This window comes from Zonotrichia leucophrys, chromosome 1 (genome assembly GCF_028769735.1).
Source record: "Zonotrichia leucophrys gambelii isolate GWCS_2022_RI chromosome 1, RI_Zleu_2.0, whole genome shotgun sequence".
Lineage (NCBI taxonomy): Eukaryota > Metazoa > Chordata > Aves > Passeriformes > Passerellidae > Zonotrichia > Zonotrichia leucophrys.
In genome coordinates, this window is record NC_088169.1 from 47,782,563 (window position 1) to 47,792,701 (window position 10,139).

Consider the following 10,139-nt stretch of genomic DNA (forward strand, 5'->3'; position numbering starts at 1 on the left):
GAATACCTGAATAGCCCAGGTGGAAAACAGGCATTCAGTTTTCCAGAGGCAAGGCAGAAATCATGTTTTAGATTGGTTACACATGCTGTTCTAGACTGAGGGCCCCCTTCTCCAGAGATCCTAAAGGATGCCAGTTTAAGAAAAACAAGAGGTGTCATATTGCAATAGCTCAGTGGAATTTTTAGCATACCCCTCATACTGCAGTCTATCTTGACTACATCTAATTTACAGTATTAAAAGATAATTCAAAAGACCTTAAGGAGTTTCTCTCTCTGAAAGAGGGAGATTTTTTAAAATTTCATTTTCTTGTAAATCACAATATTAGAAGATCTTTCACCTTATGTGCTTACTTAAGACTTGGGAACAAGCATATTCAGAGGAAAGATCTAGATGAATTGAAGACCCACCACAAAATTCATGTATCTGTGACTAACAGCTGTGGAACAGTTAGCACGATGGTTTTAGTAGGTGTCATGATTGTAGGAGCATATGTGGTGTTCTAGGCATAACTAACATGGCCTGAAGCAGCATGCAGAAAAAAAGTTGAGTTGAATAGTTATGGAAATTTTAAACTGTGCAAACTGTGCAAAAACTGTGTTTATGCAGGCCCGAAATTTTATATAAGCAAGATTTTGTTATGTTGCAGTTTCTAAATTTTGCAGAACATTTATGGAAGCTGGAAGCCAAATCAGAGACTACAAAAAAAGAACCTTGGGTGTTTTGATAATTACAAAGCATTCATGGCCAGCTGGAAGTCACAGCAATGTGTACTTAACTGCTTTGAATAGTCTGTGTTTTGCATGTAGTAATCTGTGTGCATTTGCTCTGATTGCTCAAGGGGAAATAATTACTGTTTATGAAAGATTGTCCATTATTCCCCAATTAGAGATAAAAAACATTCTATAACAGGAAAAATCTGGCTGTTCTGTAGACTTCATGAGAAACCTTTCCTTAGTGATGCAGTACTCTATAAAAAACACTGTTGTCATCCAGGGTGCTACAAAAGCAAGGGGTCAAAATCCCATGGATTTTAAAATATATCTTGAATTGCTATGAATTACTACAACACTTTAATTGAACATGAGATGGCATATGAACTGTAAGGAATTCATGCTCAGTTGTGATTTCCTTTGTTCCTCCATAGCTTAGGGTTAGAAAAGACAAGGACACAGGAAAACAAACAAAGAAAGAAAGAAACAAACACCCCCAAAAAAACAAAAAAATACCCCAAAAAACAAAAACCCCACTATTCGGTTTTTGACCCAGAAACAGAGAAGACAAGGTTTCAACTTTTCCTTTCCCATCAATTTTTTTGTCTTGAGGGGAGTATGTGGAACACAGTACCCATGTTGCACATCCTTGTAGGACTAATGTCTGAATGGGTCCTGCTGTAGTGCCATTTCCAGTCCCAGTAAGCCAAAGAGTCAATTTCTTCTATTCATACTTTAATTGGTTAATTATAGGGTTTCTATTAATACTTAGTTTAGATGGTAGTATACAAAGATTTGAACTATACACAGATTTGAAGTAAGGGAATTCAGTAATATATGAAATCTCTTGCTACTAGGAAGATCTAACAGAAAATATTTCTTAGTGATAATAAAATTTGATAAACAATCATAATTTCTATGCCATCATCCAGAAGCAATGCTGCAAAAGCTTATGCTGAGCTGCACTTAAAGATAAAAGTTGCCCTCTAGTTTCTATTCACATCTGTATGTGTTCTAAAATGAATAGGATTTCTGGGTCTGACAGTGGTATTAATTTTTATTTTCCTAATGTTTGTCCTTTATTATTTTAGAATAATATTCTAATTCAAGGTTTAACTCTCTGTGATTCTGTCTGTGCTGCTCAAACTGAAGTTGTACTCGTGGTCTGTAGAGACAAGCCTATTACTTCCTTGGCAAAGCAGCAGGAACACTACTCCAAGTATCAATTGCCATTTGTACATTTCCAATGGTTTTTCTGTTCTCAGGAGAAACATTACCCGGATTTACCCAATTTCATAAGACTTTTCTGTTTGAATAAAACTATGACCTAACTCAGAGAGCCAAAATTGCTTCTCATTTCCTCACACTAACTTCATACTTGCTTCGGATTTGGCGTGAGACACAAATGGGCCAAGATCTGCACCCTAATTTCCACTGAAAAGGAGCTGGTGTATAAAAGTATGTAAGTTGGATCAGTCTCACAGTGCTGAAACCAGCCAGCTGGAAGTGTTCACATGCACTGACAAGTTTATTTAGTTATATTTTCAAAGTCTTTCACTAAGTAAAAACCCAACCCATAAAAAAAAAAGAAAAAAAGAAAAAAAACCCCAACAAAATAATCAAAAAACCAACTAATCAACCAACCGAACAAACAAAAAAAAAAAAAAAAAACCAAAAAAACCTTAAAACCAAAACTCCAACATTATTTTCAAGCAAGACATTGAGATGAACTTAAACTAGGACAGGTCTCCTGTCAGTTGAATAGCTGTGGAGACAACCAGGTACCTGCAAGTACATAGAATCAAATAAATTTCCATTAAGTTTTCTCTTAAGGAAAAATAAATGAGTGCAAATGTTTAAGGGGCTGAGGAGCAGATTTTAAACAACAACAACAACAAAGAAATGTGCAAAAAAACCCCCAAACAAACATCAGATACAATTCCAGCCATAACCTGTGGTGCACTGATCTAGTTGCATACAGCTTCTCAAGGGGAGAGAAGATCTAGGTGTTAGCCTCAGGTACCTCAGGCTTGTGAACTTGTATATCTCTGTATCTAAATTATTTTTTACAAGAATTAGTATGCATTTTATTTTTCACATAAAAGATATGCATTCCAGATAAAGAACTGAAGAAGGAAAACAACAGTAATTTCTTTCTGCTTATAATTGTATTGTGCTTATCTGAAGAGTAAAACATGCATTATCCTCACCTATCTTCAGGCTATTTAACTATTCAGAAATAATTATTCGGGGGGACCTTTCTGTCTTGTTCTGTGAAGACTTTAGGACTTACTAGGTTGTATTTTTATATCAGAAACCAATTGTCTAAGGCTTTTTAATGTATCTGTGCAAATCATCTGCATATGATCTCCAAAGAGACAGGAATTTCATACAGTTATTTACATAGCATCATCTTGATAAGAAGAGATAAGAATTCCTGGGGTATTATGCCACTATATCATATTTTTTAACTCCAGTGCACCTGCACGTGCAATGTGGTGTTTACTGTGCTATCAGTGTTAGAAAGATCCTACTTTTAAAATAAATGCTAAATTTTAGGGCATTACCAATCCAATTCATGCTAATAGATCTATTTGTTCATGCATACATACAAAAAATTGCAGAATTAAAGTAAATTCCTCAGATTCAATATTCTACATTTCTCTCTGGGAGTTAGTAGACCCTCATAAAAAGGAAGTGATCTTAGGTTTTAAAAAAAAGGTTTTTTTGATTGCTGTGAAAAAAAGAAAACCTGTGTGGTAATGATAAAAAAATAATCTTAAAAGGATGAAGGCAGAACAGAGTGCTGGAAACAGATCTGAACTATTCAGGGTCAGGAAATCTATGCTCTTTGGCTGAAAGCACAGCACATAACTTCAGTAGTGTCTCTCAGTCTATTAAAAATCCAACTGTGAAAAAAGGTCAAATGAGAGCTGACAAAATGACTTAGATGCTCCATTTCATGTTGCAGTTGTTTCTTTAGTTCAACTATTATTTTTTTTATCACCTTGGTTTCATGGTACAATTATTTTGAAAACAGTGCTAGAAAATAATACATATACCATAATACTAGGATAATTTTGCAGGCTAAGTCTGCTGCATTATTATAAAGATTTTTTTTAAGTAATTTAACTAAAAATAGGACAATATCTCAGTTCCCTGAATTTCAGGTGTCTGAAGACTGGTGAAATGGCTAAAAACAGAGCTCATGCAGTCCTGGACAAACACTTTTGTTAACATGGACTCAGTATCATTCCTCTCCTCCTTTACTACCTGTAGTATTCACACTGCATCCAATCCTACTGTAGTTACACATTCTCTGAGTTTCTCCAGGCCATGAAAAATGGATGTTGGAGCCTTCCTTATTTGTAGCTTCACAAAAGACAAGTCTACAATTACCTCTTCTATGTTCTCTCAAGACATGAGCCAACTTCCTTTCCAGACAGCTTCCTGAAGCAATCTGCCCCAGATTCTGTCAAAAAATATACTGGATGTCAATTTTAGAAAAGACGAGAGATTCTAGTTGCGATAACTTTTTGGATCCCTTGCTGCAAAGAGATTAAGACAGTCATGCTGACCGCCAAGGGCAATTTTTTTTTCTGTTTTTCTCATATTTTTTTGTTAGGGAGGGAAATACATAAACATATTACAGTCAGACTGAGTCTCTGAAAAGTGAATTCTTGTATTACCATTTTATGAGTATAATTATTTTGAGGTCCTTTTCTATACAGTATTTTTATTGTGTGCAAGCTTTCTTTTTTATCGCTTAGGTGAAGCAGCTAGATTTTGATAAAAAAAATCATAAGCATAAAGAACTGGAGACATGATATAATGAAAGTCATGTTGCTTATCCTTTTGCACTTCCCCTTAGAATCTATTATAATTTAGATAAACTAGATTTGCCTCCCAGGCTGGCTTGCACCTGGCCCCGCAAACATGCTGAGCTCCTGAACTTGCCCAGGTTTCACTCTGACCCATGCCTGTGGCTCAGATTGCTTTAGATCTAGGAGCTACAAAGTTCTTGCAGCCCTGGGGCTCAGATATGGACATGGACTGGAGCAGGTGGCTGAGATTTCTCCAGGTTTGAGCATTCTTTCTTCTGGCACAGTGTTATTTTAGCATTTCAGATATTCTGGTATCCCTTTTCTCACTTCTGAAGCCATCTCCAGAAGAAAGATCCTAGAAGAAGACTGACATGGATTCTATGATCCTGTAAGTGATAAGTAAAAAATTTAGCAAAACCACTAACCATCTATCTAGCAAAAGGTGTGATTTAATTGTTACCATGACATGTCTCCAGAGAAGGTATATTTTGTTCTTTGAGATGCTAGGTCCCTTGACCATGGGAGGAGTCTGAGGAGCACTTTGGAGAGGTGTTACTGGCTGAAGCCATTTTTGGCAGGGTCATCAAATGTATTAATTGTTTGCAGCTTAAGCATCATGTCTGTTGATCAGATATGAGAATCTCTAGAGGAAATATGTACTGAGTAAATCAACCCCTTGAAAATGTCTCTTTTTCTTAGATAAGTGGTGAGTTGTGGCTCCTAATGCGTTATTAGGTCCTTATGAAAGGAAAGGAAAAGGAAAGGACAAGGGAAAGGGAAGGGGAAAGGGAAGGGGAAAGGGAAAGACTTAAGTAATAAAAAAGATTGGCTCTAGTAATCTGATGAACATTTGTTTTTATGGAAACTGGCTGTCTCTTAAGATTATCACAGAGCCATTGGCTGAAAACCCCAAAGCTGTACTGCAGGGCACATAACCACATCACAAGAAACCACGCTCTTCTGCTAGGCTTATATTGTAGAATTCTTTTGTTGGCAGGCACTTTGATGGTTTGTCTCACAAGAAAGATAAAGTGGGATAAAAGTCTTCATTCCTTATGCACCCATGTGAGACTGTAATTTCCAACTGATATGGAAAAAGTAATTTTATACCTCATAGGTCTATTGCAACATAAACCATAATGCCATAGAATAAAAAGAATTTTTAATTTTACCACTTCAAAGGTGCTGGTTTTGGATGTGCTTTGTTTAGGTTATTATCTTTCTAGCATACTTCTAAATCAGTTTCAATATCAAAACCAAAATCTTCATTAATAAGCAGAGGATAAAATCAGCTATGCATTTCTTCCTGTACAAGGTTGCTATGAAAATGTAGTTAAATCTTATTGATATAAAGTCTAAAAAACTTATATGGTAGACAGAAGAGTTTACAAGAAAGTTGAAAGACTTTGGCCCTACTTTTAGACCTTCATGACAGTTGATGTGTAGAATCAATCAGAAGCTTGGTGCTCATATGTCTGAAACATTTTGGAGTTTCTTTTCTCCACTCCAAAATCAAAACATGGTTGCTTTTGGGGTTTTTTTTGTTTGTTTGCTTATTTGCTTGTGTTGATGTTGTTGCTGTTTTTAAGAGGTGATTACAGAAGATCATCTAAGTGCCAGCCCACTAGGAAACAGAATACAGGAAATGTCATATTTTTTAAATACAAATATTTCAGGCTGAAAATTAAGAGATAAGGCTCATTTGTTTTTTCCATATAGTTCCTCAAATTATGTGATATATTTTGCCTCATTAAATCTGTAAGACAATAGCAAGCTCTTTTTTTTGTTTCTTTTCTTCTCGTCTACAACTTTTCTTCTCTCTCTTCTACAATATTCCAGTCTTCTTTTTAAAAATACCTTCCAAATGGGTAAAAATTATATATTTTTCTACCTACAGAAGAAACATCATAGGCTTGCAGTAATTTCTCTGATTTCTTTATTTCTCCTTCAGCCCTTGTTAATGTCTTTGATTTCAGGTGGACAATATCAGTGAATTCTAAATCACAGAGGAATACATATATGGAAAGATATATGCAGTGGAACAGAATTAATAAAAATCTGCAAAGATATTGATTCTAGTTTTCATATGCATTCAGAAAAAGTAGTATTATTCATCTAGTTGTGTGGAGCACTTCTTTAAATGAAACAAAACACCCACCAAAATTCAGATAACAAAAATTCCCTGTATTTTAAAAAAACATCTGGATCTCCTTCTATGCTAAACTGAGGATGCTTTCCTTATGTAAAAGTAAGACAAATTATGTAGACTAGTTACTGCTTACTACATTCTCTTTCTTAATTTGTGGTGATAAAGCATAGAGCACAGTAACCTTTTCAATACTTTCCAGAAAGTGTTACTATAAAACTCAAAGTTGCAATATTTACATGTCACATGTTTTCTGGATGAATTTCTCTGACTTGCAATCAAGAGACACCCCAGCTATGTGCTGCTATATGAGTACTTGCATTTCTTACCAAGGTTACAAGTAATTTATATTGTAATAGAACCATCCTTATAACCTTTTTCAAAATAAGCCTTCCAACAAGGACATAAACCTAATGTTCCCAGTCCTTTAAAATATTAACAAGGTTTATTTTGAAAATTATTTTAGGGATAATACAATCTTTCACAAAATGTTAGCATGACATTAATACTTTTATTTAAAGATACCATTAATGTTCTCTTGCTCTGCCTTTCCTCAGAGTAATTGCTTATCTTTTGACCATCAGAGAGCCTCACCCATAATATTAGACAGGTATATTCTAGGATCTATTTAAACAGTAAATATAAAATAGTTATTTTCCAAGGAATTTTGAAACTGACCTGTTTTATACTGTGATGCTCTTATTTCAGTAAGGATTCTCTAGTCCTCGTACAGGATAACAGCAGTGTTATTTACCCATATGCAAATATTTGAGTGGCAACAAAAACGTGACAGGATTCCCTCTTCATAGTAATTGTTTTGCTCTCATGTATTTGCTGAGAAAGTCTCTTGAAAGATTTTCTACACTGGGACACTAAATTTTACAGTCTGAGACGTTTACACACTTCTTTGTTACACAGTATTAAAATAATTTCTGAAATTCAACTTACATCAAATGAAGAACTACTTATACAGCAAAACCTTTTATGAGAGAAGCTAATCCAGTAAGAAATCGTGCCTTTGTGTATCTTTGTTTTCGACATTTCAAAACTGCAATTAACTATAGCGAGTGATACACTGCATTCTACTTATGTTCTACACTTAGATTGGCAAATGTAACCATTTGTCTTAAAAGGGTATTGCTCTGCTTCCTGGATACAACATCATTCTAACAAATCCTATTCTTCTCCAATCCATTGTTTATTCTACTCTTTTGACTTAGTCAAATAAAGACTGTGCAATAGAACAATCAGCATGCAATATGCTGTGCATAGCAATTATGATTGAATTATTTAGAATTAGTCCCAGCAGAAAAATAATCCTACTTGGAAATTTTGTAAGTATTTATGCAACTATGCTGCAGTACAATATCTAGAGACTGGAACTGTATCTTAGAAACAAAGTAATTTTGCTCTTCATGTGTACTAACCATCTGTAATTACTTTCTAAATAGGAAGGAGTAATTTTTAAAAGTATTTGAAAGTGTTCACTCTTTATTTTCTTACAGCTGTGGAGTTATGGTCTATTTTTGTTTCATCATGAAAGTAAGTCAGAATCTGATGTCTGAATACCGATCTGAGAGCCACACAAAATCAGAGCATATGCTCTTACGCTGCCTCATTATATGAGCCAGATATGCATTTCACTTAGCACACCTGGTAAGGTCTTATTCTAATTTACTTTTATTTATTTAACCACAAATTGGAGAAAGTTGAGTCTAGATGTCAGTGAATTCAGTGCTAACCACAATATCTTTGTTTCCTCTAACTTGCACGGCCAAGGAGAGTGGTAGAGTGGGGTTTAAATAGGTCAGGTGGAGTCCCTTGGGTTTGGTACCCCCAGCCTGCCCTCATTTTGCCCTCCTAACCTGGAGAGAGACAATGGAAGTGTGTGAGGTCATTTGCATCTCACTTCTGCAGTAGGGACCCACAACTATTCCCATGAATATTGATGTAGAAAAACACCAAGGTCTCTGGGACTTTAATGAGAACTGCCAAAAACCAGAATTGTGTGTTGCTGTTGTCTTCACCAGATGCAGGTAAAAGTGATTGTACCTATGATTCCCTGAAATGAAAATATGAAGAAACTCAATAAAATGTGCATGCAAATGAAATTAAACAGATGTAGATGCCATCTGACATGTTCAAGTGCACAAATCACATTTAATTCTCACCTTAAAATTTTTTAGTGGCTACAGAATGTCTCTCTTTATTTTGCTATTCTTTCAGGTAAAAAATGTGCCTAATAGGAACCTCTTCCTGTGTGTCTTAGCATTCGTGAATATCTTTACATTCTAAATGAAATAAAAATGAAAATAGCTACAATACAGCTGTCAGCAGCACCTTTAGGCAGCAAACTGCCTAGCAAGTGAGTTACATTTATCTGGAATTCATATTTTGTAGTGCAGAAGCATCTAAGTTGACAAATTATTTTTAAGGGGCAAATGTATTTGGGCCATAACAGTAATACAGTGAAGCATGTTCAGTATTGTATAAGATTGTCAATAAATATTGGAGGACAAAGTAAAGACTTTGAGTTTTTATAGAAAACTATGTGAAAAACCAAAGATTAATCATATTTGATTTTGATAATAACTTCCCCAGAGAAAGGAACTGCAAAAGACCATTCATTAGGAAAAGCCAATAACCAGTGGAGATAGCACTATGTAATCATTAGTTGATGGAAAAGGGGAAAAAAAAAAGAAAAAAAGAGGGAAAAAAAGCATGAAAGTGTGATTCATTGTGATGCACAGAGAAACATGACTTGTATAAAAATGAATGTTTTAAAGCATGGGGATGATGTGAGCAGGATAGATTTTAATTTTTTTTTTTTTTTAATCATGGGGTGATCTTCAAAATGAGTTTGGTTTGTGTTTTTTACCCTTTAAGCCATGGCTTGGGCAATAATCAAATGCTGGAGGAAATAATATTCCATAATACTCGTTTAACTCTTAGCTAGTTCAGTTGTGCACAGATGTGTCTGGAATATCCAAAACCCTCTCTAGCCTTCTTCCTTAGCAGTTACAGCCTTTCTGAGTTTTGATTTATTCATAAGATCTTATTAGGGGAAGGCAGTTTCTTTTCTTAATAATCCCAGAACGGTGTCTGCATATTCCAAACCGCTATAATCTAAGAGTGCACTGGGGCAGAGCTGGGTCATGTAACTTTCTTAAAGTGATGCTGGAGCTTATGCAAAGCTTCCACTGAGGACATGCAGGGACAGAGAGAAAAGCAGACAACAAAATGTGTTGAACTTAATAACTGTACAGGACTGAGTGCACTTTCAGAATGCAGACTTTTCCACCTCTATTTTGATTAAATATTTGTTCAGTGGGGATGGGAGGAGGCCAATTTGCTAATTCGATTTTAATTGCCATTTCTTTCAGCAACATTTCTTCTTTTTCAGGCCTTTCTTAAAATGCAGTGGATTCTATACCTTTTCAGCTAGATGCTTTTTGTTTC